Here is a 16,077-nt window from a genome sequence, read left to right on the forward strand (position 1 = left end):
TCTCAATACAAGTATTTTATCTTTGTAGTGAGGGAAATTTCACCACTTCTTCAGCAACCTCTTCCAATGTTTAATTGCTTTCATGCTGAAGAATATTTTTTTCCTTATATCTCACATGAGAGAGCAGTAGAACAGTAGTATCCAAGCTCTCTAAATAAATCAACATTTTAGCAGTTCATGTTTGCTTGTTACTAGGTGTTTTACAATGGCTGCAGCTGTGTAGTTTAGATGTTGAATCAGGAGCATAAAGGATGAAGTCCTGACTCATGTAGGATCAGTCCTCTGTATTTTCCCCCTTTGCTACATGCAACTAGAACTTTCATTTCCTACAGCGAAGATATTTGCTATCTCAATATGTGCCTAAGCTTCTGGGGAGCAAACCATTAACAAATGTCACGTTACATTTCTGTAGGAAAACACTAAAGAAAGCCATCAGGCTAGAGCCACTGCTACTATGGCTCATCATCCTTGTCAAGTGATGGAGAGCAGGTCAAAACAAGTTCAGTCTTTCCATCTAGGTACTGCGTATAACAAACCCTGTTTGAAACAACACTTATTCTTCAGAACCTGGGAACACGCGTTAAAACGTATTGTTATTGCTTAGGTGACTGAGAAGTTATTTGTATTCACACCTTGTTTTGCAATTTTTCTCTTCCTTTTTTGTTTTTGTTGTGTCTTTTGATTTTATTTTTATTTTAAATGAGTACTAACATCACACAAAAGAAATCGCTTCTGACAGTTTTTTCACACTATTCACGTCACTTTTTGCTGATTTTACGTGCTAAACCCAAAATAGATGTAATTAGTCAGGCCTTACTTTTTGGCACATTTCCTGGTAGACTAGGTTAAAAGCATCCACTTAGTACAGCCTAATTCAGAAAACTTGAAGTGTTGCAGGCAGTGATCTCATGGTATCTTCCGTTTCCATATCTCAATCTATATAACTAATGCCTATTGAACAGATTAGAAAAGAGAAAGAATTTGTATGAGATGACTCTTGTTTGCTTTAATTTATAGAATTCTATTTTTATTTTTTGTCATAGTACATTAGATCCATTTGGTTGTCAGAGAGATTATTTAAAGACAAACCTTTATTAAGAACAATAATAATGTTAAAAAGATTTGATTTGCTATAGTTGCCAACTATGAAGTAACTCACAAGCCATTTTGTCTCTTGAGATCAAAAGGTAATTAAATAAAAAGGGTGTTCCAGAATGAGATCTTTCCTATACTCAGCCTATGAGTGAAGCAAGTAGAAATACATAAACTGACAAGAACTCAGTTAACCCACTGAATTTTTAAATATGTCCTAGGGGAAGAATTGATTCAGTCAGGAGCTCTACATTCGAAGGAGCTCTGCAGTCAAAGTCTGTTTTAGAGCTATTCGCTTAACTTACCACTTAGTATGAGTAGCTACATTTGCTGAAGTCTGAGGCTGCAAGCTGTGGACCTTCACCTAGATATATTACTTTTGGCTGGAAAAGAGTTTTCTTAGTGATTTTCCTAGAAGATGGTACAGTGCTGTGTTTTGTCTTTAGCGTGAGAAGGATATTGATAACACACTGATGTTTTAGCTGTTGCTAAGTAATGTTTATCTTAGATCCAGGACATTTTTAGTGTCCTATGCTCTGCTGATAAGCTACTGTACAAAAAGCACAAACCAGAAGATGAGGAGACTACTACCATCAGCAGAAGCTGCAACTCCACAAGGTAAGAACAGTTAAATGCCTCCCTGCATGGAGATGGAGAAAGAATTCAATGAGCTGTTAGAAGACCCCAGACCAAAAAATCACCATTGGACCAAAAAGACACGTGAGGGGCAGGTGCATAAATCATAAGGATATAATGGCTCAGAGATTTCTTTCTTTGGGGTCCCTCTGTGGAGTCACCCAGCTTGAGCTGTCCCTTTTGCTGTACCACTCAATTTTTTTTTTTTTTTTTTTTCCTCCTGGAATCAAAGGCCTGAGACTTGGAGGAAGCACACCTGGGAGTGTGTGTTTGAGTGAGGATTTGAAAGGGGCACCCATCAGCTCATTGGAGCTGCCTACTGCAAAGGGACTTTGGTCCTAGCAGTTCAAGTTTTGGGTCGTGTGCATGTGACTCCAGAATGGTGTGTGAAAAAATAAATGCAAGACCTTAAGAAGGAATGAACATAACGAACCAGTGTACTCATGCTGACATAGAATCCTAGAATAGTTAAGGTTGGAAAGGACCTTAAGATCATCAAGTTCCAACCCCCCCTGCCATGGGCAGGGACACCTCACACTAAACCATATCACCCAAGGCTTCGTCCAACATGGTCTTGAACACTGCCAGGGATGGAGCATTCAGTAGAGGACGAATTAACCCAGAATGGAACAGTATAGATAGCAACAGTAAGTGCACAACAATCCTCAGAAAATGTGGGGTTTTTTTGACAGGATTGTGATAGCAATGGCTGGAAAACTGGTAACAAGAAGAGGACATCTTCTAGATGGGAGGTCTTGGAAAGTAGTATAGGAGCCTTTACACAGTATCACTTTAAAACATCAGTGAGTGTGAGACTGCAACATAGAGACAGCCCCCATGAGTATGAAAATAGGTAAAGCAAGCAGGCTGCCACTAAGAAGCTAATTCTAAGCATGAGCTTTATCAAGGGGTACTGATCTTTGCAAACCTCTGTAATATTTAGCAGATTTGTCCACCTGAAGTTGTTAATCAATGAATACTGAGCTACAGTTTAGCTGGAAAGCTGAAACAGAAATGTTAATTGTAAGATATGTAAATTTAGTTCTCCTTTGTCTGTCTCCTTTCTCCCAAAGTGATAGTTTTATGCAAAATTTTCAGTAAACCTATCCATTTCCGTCTGTAGGGGAGAGCTCAGCTGAATTCTTCTGTTCAGTCCCTCCTATTTTATCTTTATTACTATGTTGATTCAACCATGTTGTTCTGCTTAGTTTTTCCCTTTTCTGTCCTAAAAGTTTTGTTCTCCTCCTCCTTAGGCCCACTAGCCATTTTCTTCTTAGCTTAGTGTTGCTGTGCCCAAGACCATTTAAACCTCACTCCATTTCCCTGTTTTTTTCATGTCCTATAAAAATCTTTTCTATTTATACATCACTTGTATGAGACAAGATTTCTCCAAGCCTGCTCTGAGTCTGAAAATATCAAAAGGGCAATATAAAAAAAAAAAAGCAATTTTAAAAGGATAAATGAAATATTACCCACCTTTTTACTCTTGTAGTTTGGATGGCTGAAAGATCTGTCAGATTCACCCAAAGTCCTTTGGCAGGAATCCCAAAGAACAGCCTCCCAGTCTGAAGTCTTGTGGCTTTTGTGGGAAAGAATCAGTGAAACCAAAATAGGACTCTTGGTATCAGTGCCGTAAGTACACAGCAGTAATGTGCATGTACTGAACACTGGGCATGCCAACCCTTGATGTCTTAAATCTGAACTTGCTAGCAGTGCACTGTGGGGAAGTTATGGATAGTTCCTCTTACAAAGCAAAGGTAGGGTTGGGAGCATTCCTCTGAGAAAGTTGATCTGTGAGGCTTCTGCAGTATTTTTAAGCAGTGAATGGCTTATCTTCAGAAAGAACCAGGTTCTCTCAGGTGGCAGAGATTAAAAAAATAGTATTCTCCTAGGTAACAGAGGCTAGCATAAATCTTGCAGGCAGCAAAGATGTGTTTTCCCACCTGGAAAGGCCCAAATCTTCCCCCTCTAGAAGCCAGCACCGAGGGTCCTTAACATTTGTTCTCTAAATTGGCCAAATCGCTTCAAAGCCCAGTTTCTCTACAAACATTACAACTTTGCACAGACTTAAAGAGCATTTATGGCTTGGCCAGTAATGAGTTTGACTGAATGTATATATGCAGTGTTCATCTACAGATTTTCCTCCAAATGCTGATGCTATGAAATTCCAAATACTGGTAAGTCCTATTAGCAGAATTTATTACCTTCTAATAAAAAAAAAAAAATCTCAAAAGTGCTTGCTTGGCAATCTTGGGGCATTTTTTTTCTGGAGAAAATGAATGTCTTTGGACACAAGACTGAATTCTGATAAGTAGAGACAGAACAGTCTTGGGAAATAAGAATTATATCCATAAATGAAACATTAGAGCATTGTGAATGAGAATGATGCCTCACTTTGATGAGTGATCTTGTGGCTTTTATAGGTAGTCAGTTTTCCTACCTTTCCACCAATTCCATTTCTTTGAATTCAAACCAGGACTGAAGCTTTTTCTGTCTCAATTTCTCTGCTCAGCAAGCAGGAAAAATACAAGAAGCAGTGATCTGCTCTTCTGGAGTGTGAGCTCGCCAGCGTTCAGATTAGCTGAGGAATGAAACAGCCAACATGTGCAACACTAAAGGCCTTTAGCTGACTTTAATTGCCAGGTAAGTGTTAATTCTTTAAGAGAAAGCATACTCAGAATAATGAGTGACATAGCTTGGCTATGTGAATGGATCCTTTCCTCCCTCATCCTTTTCAGTTTCATAGGAATTGGCATACTTTATAAAAAGACAAGGCTGGGAACTGCATTACTAATATGTTAACGATAAAGAAGGCAGCCCTTTATCTGTTAACTTATGTCTTTCAGTTGTACCTGTGCTGATTTTGGCTAGTGGAGAGTTGATTTTCTTCCCTGTAGTTAGTATGGGGCTGTGTTTTGGATTTGTGCTGAAGATACTGTTGACGAATGAGGAATATTTTATTTATTGCTGAGCAGTCCTTACACAGAGTCAAGGCCTTTTATGCTCCTCATATCAGTGTGTATGCTGGGAGTGCACAAGAAGTTGGAGGGGACACAGCCAGGATAGCTGACACCAGCTGATGCAAAGGATATGCCACACAGCGTCATGCTCAGCATATAAAACTGGAGGAAGAAGGAGGAAGGGGGCATGTTCGGAATTACGGCACTTGCCTTCCCAGGTAACCATTACATGTGATGGAGCCCTGTTTTCCTAAAGATGGCTGAACACCTGCCTGCCTATAGGAGGTAATGAATGAATTCCTTGTTTTGCTTTGCTTGGATGTGCAGCTTTTGCTTTACCTTCAGCTTGTATGTGCAGCTTTTACTTCACAACTGTCTTTATCTCAACCCACAAGTTTTCTCACTTTTACCCTTCTTATTCTCTTCCCTATTCCAACGGGGACTGAGGAAGCAGCTGTGTGAGGCTTAGTTGCCAGCTGGGATTAAATCACTATAGTATCTCTACCGTTATGGAAGTGATGGCCTAGTTTTTCTTCATACTCAAGACGCTAATAATGAATAGAAGTCTCTTGATATGAGGAGTTCACAATCAAAATAGGTAAGAGAGACTGACAAAACAAATGCTATTATTTTCTCCATTTCATCAGAAGGATGTAAAGTGTCTCCTGAAAAATGGCACCCACATCATTTGCAGCCTGTGTTGGGATCAGCTAAATCTGCAGCTCTCCATCTTCCAGCGGATGCAAGCTACAGCCTCTCCCCAGTGTCAGGTGCCAGTTATGTCACCACAATATGGAAAAACAAAGAAGCTTTTTCAGACGAAATTACAAGAACTTATATTTTTCTAAATCAGGTATCTGAAACCAAGATGCCAATACCACAAATAGTTCAGAAATATGTCTGTAATGAGTATATTACATATTTGAAAAATAGATGAAGCTAAAATTTTTCTTGATACGTATCTCTGTTACATTATTACTTCCAGTTCTGAATGTTTTTAATGGACTTCTTTCCAATACACAAGCTGTCAAGAAGCCAAAACCATACTTATCAATAAGTGACAACATTCTGTGCCATGTTTCTTCCTAATTTAATGTCTCCTTGACTCCACAAGCTCTATCCAGTTTATATGAGCTCTTGCATAACTTCACAAAACACGCATTCCTTGCTTTGTTCTCTTGGTCTGCCAGTTTTCTTATTTTTCAGTAATTGAGGCTAAATTATGACAGCTTGTTTGGTTTATTTTAGGTTAGTGTTTTTTTCATTGTATTTGTTTGCTCGTTTTTCTCTTCAGTGGTCAGACCTTGCCACTTTATTGTAAAGGAAATAGGAAAATACACATATTTCTCCCTCCTTCCTAGAAACTTGATTACAGCTACTTTGTAATTATGAAGTCTTTTGTTAGGAAGATGCCAGAAATACTGTAAGTTATTAACAGTGGAAAGACATGACCTTCAGATAACAGATATGGATATATCACAGTATTCTTTGAAATGAAAATACTGAGTATTGAATGGGAAACTGCAATGCTCAGATTCCTACCGAAAACTAATGTGACCATTTCCAGATTGATTTTCAGTCCACTACCAAACAACTGTCATATCATGTACTGCATCCTGTTAAATTTATATTTAAGACCATAAACAGCAATTTCACATTTGGAATACCTTGGGTATTAGATGAACTTTAGATTAAATGGCAGCAGCAGCAATATTTAAGGTAAGATTGGAGACATAGTGCAAGCTTATTGGACTGGCGCGCTGGGAATTCTTTCCCCAGGATGCTCCCATCAGCCCAGTGCAATCATATCTCAGAGGTCAGTTAATAAAAGCCTTCAGTCTTAATTAAAGGGGGGCAGGTTTTGTTTCCTTCAGTCTTATAAATGTAGACTTTGATGAACTCTCTTGGAGGAATGAATACGCTTCTGAGAACACTTTGCCTTCAGTGTGTAAGGAAGGATATTCTGAGGCACTACATGACAGGTGAGAAAGTTACAATAATTGCACTGATGAGAGCTACACGGCATAATAATTACCCATCTGAAAATAAGCAGCACATTCTCAGTAGCTGAGAAGAGATCCACTAAATGTGCCCTACTCTAATTTTTATTAGCATACTCTGAGAAAGGTTTATTTTGAATCTTGCTTCAAGAGGCTTATAGGTGAAAATGAGTGCCTGGAATCACACGGGGAATATAATGTAACACAGAATCAAGTTAGATACCAAGTTTAGTACTACTCAAAGCTCCCAAGCTACATTTTTGAGTGTAACATAAGACTGATGAAGCTTGACTACTGGTGTTCTGTGATATGCAGCCTATCCTTCAATCTGCCAGATATAGGCAAATTAGTCCTGCAAACCCCTGTTTTTATTTGTATCTAAGATGAAAACAGTCAGAAGGAGGAAGTTCTGTCCCTCTTACACAGCTGCCTTTGTTTAGCCATTTCTTGGTTTAGCGATTAACACTGCTGTTCTTTTATCTCCCATGTTCCCTGCTATTGATCAGTTCTTGTGAAGCTTTGGGGTTGAAAATTAGGCACTGGCAGTGAAACAGCTCCTCAACTAATTCAGATTTTCCTGTTTATTCTCAGAAGCTATGAGTGATGTCTGATGGTGGGTAACATTGACTAATCTGAGCCTATACAGGCTCAGCCTTAGACCATCGCCAACCATCACGTCTGTATTACAGTATTTGCTGTGCACAAGGAAAGATTAGAGACTGGAATTCCTCATCACTGTTAAGAGACACTTAGGATGACACGATACATATCTACAAGCCATACATAGTGTATATGAATATGACTAGGGAACACTTGTGTTTTGTCCATCATAATATATGAGCTAAGTAGCCTCAAATGAAAATACCAGGTGTCAGGCACAAAACAGTTTTTCACAAAAGATATAACTGGATCACTTTGTGAATTCCACACATTGACTGAATTAAAATCAAGACATATTCATGGAGGACCAACCTGCCAATGACAGTTAAATTCAATGATATAATTTCTTCTTTGGAAATCACAGTTGCTGGGAGGCTATATCAGTGAAGTATCACTGCAGGGTTGCTTTGTTTTTACTGTCTTCCTTGGATATCAAATTCGATTACATTCCAAGTTTTTATTACATTCATTTGTTTTCATTTCTACATGGAAATATTTTGAGGAGTAAGTTTTAAAAAAGTCATTATCAATGACTTTATCATAACTATTAAGAAGAACTAAAGTTGCAGAACACCCTTCAAGTAAGCTCTTCAGTCACCTTTCCTTTCATTATAGGATTTAGACAAGGAATTTGTGAAAAAATGGGTATTTTAGTTTGAAAAGATGGTCAATTATCATGTCAATGGCTATGTTGTAATATGATGTTCAGGGAATATCAAAATTATTTAACTGTAATTCTTATTATGTATTTGAATAAAAAAGAAAATTAGTTTATTCTAAGTGTGCAGTTATCTATTAATGGTAATGTCTTTGATTCTTTAGTGGATGTAACAATAAACAAGGCAGATTTTTCTGTAGTTTTTGATTCTGATCTGTTATTCATGGTTTACATTCAGGCAGCAGAAGTCAGAAATTACCCTCTATTTTATTATTTTGCTCATATTATTAAGCACAATGCAAAGATCAACAGCCAGCTTTTTTTGATTGAATGATTCAGGAGTCTAAATATTATAAGCAGATGTTACCTTTTGTTCAAGACAAAAGGTAAAGGCCTCTTTTAACATATTGAGATAATGTAGAGTGACTTAATGTCTTTCTGAAGTGTGGGGATTTTATTCTTGAGTTATCCTTATAAGCTAATTTAATTGAACTTTACATCTCTTCACCTCTAGGAGAAACTTACTCTTTAAGCATTTCCAGTAATGGCTGGAATTGCTTGCTCCAAAACCGCCATCTAAAATGGGTACAGGTAAAAGGACCGAAACTTTAAAAGAAAGATTTGAATTCTCTTAAGATGGCTCTGTTTCAGATTTTCTGTCTTTCACAGAATCCCAAGGGTTGGAAGGGGCCTCAAAAGATCATCTAGTCCAACCCCCCTGCAAGAGCAGGGTAACCTAGAGTACATCACATAGGAACTTGTCCAGGCGAGCCTTGAATATCTCCAATGTAGGAGACTCCACAACCCCCCTGGGCAACCTGTTCCAGTGCTCTGTCACTCTCACAGTAAAGAAATTTTTCCTGATGTTCACATGGAACCTCCTATGCTCCAGTTTACACCCATTGCCCCTTGTCCTACCACTGGACATCACTGAAAAAACCTAGCTCCATCATCCTGACACTCACCCTTTACATATTTGTAAACATTGATGAGGTCACCCCTCAGTCTCCTCTTCTCCAAGCTGAAGAGTCCCAGCTCCCTCAGCCTCTCCTCATAAGGGAGATGTTCCACTCCCTTAATCATCTTTGTGTCTCTGTGCTGGACTCTTTCAAGCAATTCCTTGTCCTTCTTGAACTGAGGGGCCCAGAACTGGACACAATAATCCAGATGCGGCCTCATCAAGGCAGAGTAGATGGGGAGAAGAACCTCTCTTGACCTACTAACCACACCCTTTCTAATGCACCCTAGGATGCCATTGGCCTTCTTGGCCACAAGGGCACATTGCTGGCTCATGGTCATCCTCCTATCCACCAGGACCCCCAGGTCCCTTTCCCCTTCACTACTGTCCAGCAGGTCAGCCCCCAACCTGTACTGGTACATGGGGTTGTTCTTCCCCAGATGCAAAACTCTACACTTGCCCTTGTTGAATTTCATCAAGTTTCTCCCCGCCCAACTCTCCAGCCTGTCCAGGTCTCACTGAATGGCAACACAGCCCTCTGGTGTGTCAGCCGCTCCTCCCAGTTTAGTATCATCAGCGAACTTGTGGGGGGTACACTCAGTTCCCTCATCCAGGGCGTTGATGAAAATATTAAACAGCACTGGTCCCAGCACCGACCCCTGAGGGACTCCACTAGTCACAGACCTCCAGCTAGATTCTGCCCCATTGACCACAACTCTCTGCCTTCTTCCTTTCAACCAGTTCTTGATCCACCTCACTACCTGATCATCAAGCCCACTTCCTTAGCTTATCTATGAGGATGCTGTGGGAGGCAGTATCAAATGCCTTACTGAAATCAAGAAAAACCACATCTACTGCTCTACCATCATCCAGCCACCTAGTTACTTCCTCATAGAAGGCTATAAGGTTGGTCAAACATGACTTCCCCTTGGTAAAGCCATGTTGGCTGCCCTTAATGACCCCCTCATCCTTGATATGTCTAGAGGTGATGTCGAGAATAAGTTGTTCCATCACCTTTCCAGGGATGGAGGTAAGGCTGACCGGTCTATAATTACCCGGGTCCTCCTTCTTGCCCTTCTTATAGACCGGCGTAACATTTGCCATCCTCCAATCCTCAGGCACCTCTCCTGTTTCCCACGACTTACCAAAGATGATGGAGAGTGGTCCAGCAATGACCTCCACCAGCTCCCTCAGCACCCGCGGGTGTATTCCATCAGGACCCATTGATTTATAGATGTCCAGATTGCTTAACTGATCCCTAACTCAATCCTCATCCACCAAAACAAACTCCTCCTTTATCCTGACTCCTTCTGGGGCTATAGGAATCTGGGTCCCCCGGGGAGAGTCTGCAGGAGTAAAGACAGAGGCAATGAAGACATTCAACACCTCTGCCTTCTTTATATCTCCGTCTCCAGGGCACCCACCTCATCCAGCAGCGGGCCTATATTGCCTCTTGTGTTAGTTTTATTCGCTATGTATTTGAAGAAGCCCTTTCCATTGTCCTTGACCCAACTTGCAAGATTAAGTTCCAAGGAGGCCTTAGCTGTCCTAATTGCCTCCCTACATTCTCTAACAACTGTCCTATATTCATCCCAAGTGGCCAGCCCCTCCTTCCATAATCCATAGATTCTCTTTTTCCACATAAGTTTGCCCAGCAGCTCCTTGTTTAACCATGCTGGTCTCCTGGCTCCCCTACTTGACTTCCTACTCACTGGGACACTCTGATCCTGAGTTTTGAAGAGGTGGTCCTTGAATGCTGACCAACTATCTTGAGCCCCTTTACCACCTAGTACCCTTTGCCATGATGCTTCCCTTAGCAATTGATTGAAGAGGCCAAAGTTTGCCCTTCAGGAATCCAGAATTGTGGTCTTGCTAGGTATTCTATTCCTCCCACACAGCATCCTAAACTCCACCATCTCATGGTCACTGCAGCCAAGGCTGCCACTGATCATCACCGCTTCAACCAGACCCTCCTTGTTGGTGAGTACTAGATCCAGCAGCGCTCCTCTCCTAGTTGGTTTGTCCACCATTTGCATTAAGAAGTTATCATCAATGCACTGGAGGAACCCCCTAGACTGTGAATGACTGGCTGTGTAAGTCTTCCAGCAAATATCAGGGTAGTTAAAATCCCCCATGAAGACCAAAGCATGTAGTTGTGAGGCTGCTTTCAGTTGCCTGTAGAAAGCCTCATCAATTCCTTTGTCCTGATCAGGAGGTCTATAGTAGACCCCCACAACTGTATCACCCGTACCAGCCTGTCCCTTAATTCGTACCCACAGACTTTGCACTTGCTCCTCATCTGCCCCTGGACAGAACTCAATACATTCTAGTCTCTCTCTCACATAAAGAGCAACTCCACCACCTCGCTTTGCTGACCTGTCTTTCCTAAAAAGGACATAGCCATCCATGACCACATTCCAGTCATGTGAGCTGTCCCACCATGTCTCTGTAATTGCCACCAGATCATAACCTTTAGACCGCACACAGACTTCTAACTCCTCCTGTTTATTCCCCATGCTGCGTGCATTGGTGTACAGGCATTTCAGGGAGCAAGCAGAGCACGCTAGTGGCACCCTTGGGAGGTGGGAGGCCTTCTGGTCTTCATTAATACTAGAACAATGCCCCACTAGTTCAAACCCAGCTACAACCCCCTCGCACTTTGAATCTAACCTAAAGCTCTGTGAGTGAGCTCTATTAACTCTTGCCCAGGTACCCTTTTTCCCCTGCGGGACAGGGTCTAAACAACTACCCTTTCCCTCAAATGAAACAATAGATTGAGAGTCCTCCCTAGTCCACCATCATTCAAGCTCTAGCATGTTTCTCTTGGGCTTGTCCCTAACAGGCCCAGTTATCTCCCCTTCCCCCTTCCTCCCTAGTTTAAAGCCCTGTCAATGAGCCCTGCTAACTCCTGCCCCAAAAACCTTCTCCCCCTCTGGGACTGATGTATCCCACCTGCCACCAGCAAACCAGGTGTCTCATATAGCAGCCTATGATTGAAAAACCCAAAACTCTCCCTTTGGCACCAGTCCCGTAGCCATACATTAATCTGCAGACTCTTCCTATTTATCTCTTCACCCTTGCTTGTAACAGGTATGGAGGCAAACACCATCTGCGCTCCAGACCCTCTAACCAGCCGTCCCAGGGCCCTGAAGTCTCTCTTCATTGCCCTTGACCTCCTTGTAATAATTTCATCACTGCCAACCTGAAAAACCAGCAGCGGATAGTAGTCAGAGGGCTGCACCAGATCAGAGAGTTTCCTTTTAACATCTCTAATCTGAGCCCCAGGTAGGCAGCAGACTTCCCTGTAGGATGGTTTTTAATAATGTTTTAGTGGCACTAGGTTGTCTAGCTGTGTTAGACTTTATACAAGAGTCATGTCAATAAAGTAAAAATTGCAAGCTATTTTTCATTAATAGTATTTCCTCAAATTCTATTTCTGTAGTACAGGAATATGCACAATATAAACAAAATATGATCTGCTATTTTGTTTGCTGAATGACAGTTAATTATACTAACATATTTTTGCAGATGCTACACATTTCTGTAGATTGCCTTTCACATTAATGTTCAGAAAACCCTTTTTGAGGCTCAGCAACATGGGGCTGTCCATGTGCTCTAAAAGCCTTATCTGAACTCTATCACAATCTCCAGGTGCATCTCCACCTGCTGGTAGACGTCTCTTCTCTATCCAAATCACTTCCATCAGATTTTACTCACAGGTGATGCCTTGTACACCTGCAGCATCCAATTGTCTTCAGTGTCTCCAGTTTTGGTCTACTTTCCTGTTGCTTTAGGCACAATCACTGTCCAATTCTTCTTGCTTCTAGGAACTCTTTTCTCAAAATTCTCTACAAATGGATGTTTTACTTATCTCTGTTGCCTCCGCTGTCAAGAGATGAATTTTTACTCACCACCTGGGTATTGGATCTGTTTGTCTTAGGTACGCTAAGATGGAGGACTATGTATTGTCTGCTCACCAATTCCTATCTGAATCTCCCTTATGACCCTTAAATATGATGGATTAAATCTGATGGTTTTCGTACACTGGCTGTTTTTTTTTCAGTGGTGTCAGCAGATGCTTGATTTATAGTTGATGTTATTCACAGAAAGAGCATTTCATTCGCATTTAGTAGAGCAGAAACTGATGTTCTTTTTCCCTTAGCTGCATTAAGACAGCTATGAAAATAGCTTTGTTGTATCTCTATCAAGGCATAAGTGTAAAAAGACAAAATTTAGGCATTAATGATACCATTATGTAAAACAGAAACATGGAAACGGCATTAACCAATTTTCATCATGAAAGTCTACCTTCTGAGAGGAAAGCTTTTTAATGTTGAATAAGCAAAGCTGTGATTGGCAGACTACGGGATCTTGTGGTCAACTATAAAAATATTCTTCCTGTTATTTTACCAATAGAAAGAGCTCTTGAAAAAGGAGTGAGTATGTATGGTCTTTCTTGCTCATTTTCACTGTGGACTCTCCACATTAATCACGCATGAATTTTATGCCTTCAGCACCAACTGGCAGAGTAATTTCAAAAGTGTTGTTGCTGTTATACTTCAGAGACACTGTCCTTTCCAAACAGCTGGTCATATTTATATAGATGATTAATGGTGACCAACGTACCCTGTATGCTACATAACACTGTGTATATCTGTGCCCTGATACCCTCCACATGGGGTGATGAGCTAGCACTTGGTTTCTCAGAGCCAAATCAAAATCAGAAGTCCAATGTACTTGAAGAACTCAAAGTAAGGATCTTCTAGTGTGGCCTACAACATACAAGCTGACCAATGACTGAAAGTCAGTCTTTTTGTCATAAGTTTTGAGGACATATGCCTACTTTCCAACAAAATATTTGTTGTCTTTCTACTACTTCTTTTGAAGAAAAAGCAACCAGAAGGAACTGGTAGACTAGGGGATCTTGTGGTCAACTATAAAAGTATTCTTCCTGTTATTTTACCAATAGAAAAAGCTATTGGTAAATATCAGAACATAAAAGGAAAACATTGTTGCTCCAGGCAATGGGCAATATTCCCATTGCTTTCTGTATGATTCAAAGAGAAGGGTGCATGACAAAGACTGCAAGCCATATTCATATCTCCAGCTGTTAATGGATTTTGGGGGCACATTGGTCTCTGGGATAATTTAGGGTACTTTAAGAAGAGAGTTTCAAAAAGAAACCTTACCTGCTGCATTAAGCCATTTCTTCTATATGGTTGTACGTGAAACTTGACTGACTATTCCATACCTCAGGTGAAACAACACACCTTTAGTAAGGAAATTAAATTTAGATAGAAAGGACTGGCTTCTGCTATCATGGAAAGCATATAATTCCCACAAAGCCAGAGGGGTAGCCCTGGGAAAAAAACTCACAAAAAGAAATGAGACACTAAAGAAGAAAAGAATTTGTCAAAATACTACTGGGTATATTTGAAACAGTTGCTGGAAAGCACTTATCATGTATATATTATTGAAGTAAGTAGATAGATAGGTTTGATTCAGAGTAATAATACTTTTGAACATGATACCTAACTTTCCTGAAAAAAACAGAGAGAGGTTTCAATTTTCACATTGCAGTACAATTTTATTTTTTGCTCTTGAAGATTTATGATTCGTGTCTGAATTTTATCTAACTTCCTTGAATGCATGACTTACCCTAAGAATGAGCTTGAAATTAAATGACTAAAAAAAGAAAAGAGAGAAAGAGAATATTTTAGCTATCAAGTATTCACTTACTTGTATTTAGAGCTCCTATTTTACAGCTATTTTTTTTCCAGAGGGTGTGTGACTCTCCAGCGTAATTACAACTTTTGGTCACTTGTGAACTTAACAAAAACCCCTTGACCTCAAAGGGTATTGGAATTTCTTGATTTTCTGAAGAAAAAAACTCCACTTACATTTTATGTCAGTATAAGACCAGCCCACTGTTTGCTATTTTATATAAAGTTTTTATAAGATACAGCTGGATTTAAACTGAAGGAATATTGCTGTGGTCTTCCTAGTATCTCCAAGAAACTGCGATGTCTTTTTATGTTGATACCTTAAGTACTGCGACCTCTTTTCCGTTCTTCATTGTAATATATTGCTTAATGACTTGAGTGAAAGTGGAAAAACAAATCTTTGAAAATCATTTTATACACCTAGCGAAACATGCATTGAGCATAATTTGACTTTAATTGTAGACAGTCTTTGCTCAAGAAAGCAAGATACATATATCACAAGAGTTCTCTGAAGAAATAATGTACAATGGTATGCCAATACAGATATCTGATAAGATCTCATAGTCCAGAAAACATAGGTGTTTATATAATGGTATCTGTAATTAACATAGTGCCTATCTTAAATTTGTGACCAGGTTACAAAGGCACTTGCTTTTCAATGTCATGATCCAAGATGTTCTCCAAAATCATTAGGCTTCACAGTACATGTAGTAAAAAATTTATTAAATCGCTGCTGTAATGATAAAGAACCATTCCTGCTGCCTTTGTTAACTACCCTTACATAAACCATGTATGACTTTCCCAAAATGGCCATTAATACTGAATATTGTATGTGGGAGCTGTTTACTGATGCCATGCATGTCACATACTATGAGATACCAGCCGAAGACATTTCAACAGGGCATGCACTTCCAAATCACAGTTTTCCCCCTTATTCTACACACATAAAAAAAGTACCTTGTTCATTTTTGGTGCTTCCAATGCAAGTGAATTAATATTCCATTAATGAAGAGAGGTACACATGGGACCAAGTCAGATAGTCAGAAATCAGTGATAAGAAACTTTTACAATAATATCTAATCTGTGTTAAGTTTAATTCAGAAATTGTATGTGAACAGGTAGAAACCTGCAGATTCATAGAGATCATCCTAAATGGGCCACAGAACACTAGAGATAAAAGAGAATGATTCATTCCCCATCACAGAGAAGGCTCTTCCTGAACCTTATTTTGACATTCATCTTCTATAACAATCTCTTACCTTTTCAGAGATCAGAAGCCTCAAGTCCTGCCTGAAACTTTTAACGCTGTTTTGTTATATAATACATAACAATAAATTCGTGTTTGAATTGTTTACCAAGGAAAAAAACAGATGCATTTAGCAATTCTATA

The sequence above is a fragment of the Pezoporus wallicus genome, unplaced genomic scaffold (assembly GCF_028554395.1).
Source record: "Pezoporus wallicus isolate ANWC-B61680 ecotype Strahan unplaced genomic scaffold, APGP_CSIRO_Pwel_v1 scaffold_2584, whole genome shotgun sequence".
NCBI lineage: Eukaryota > Metazoa > Chordata > Aves > Psittaciformes > Psittacidae > Pezoporus > Pezoporus wallicus.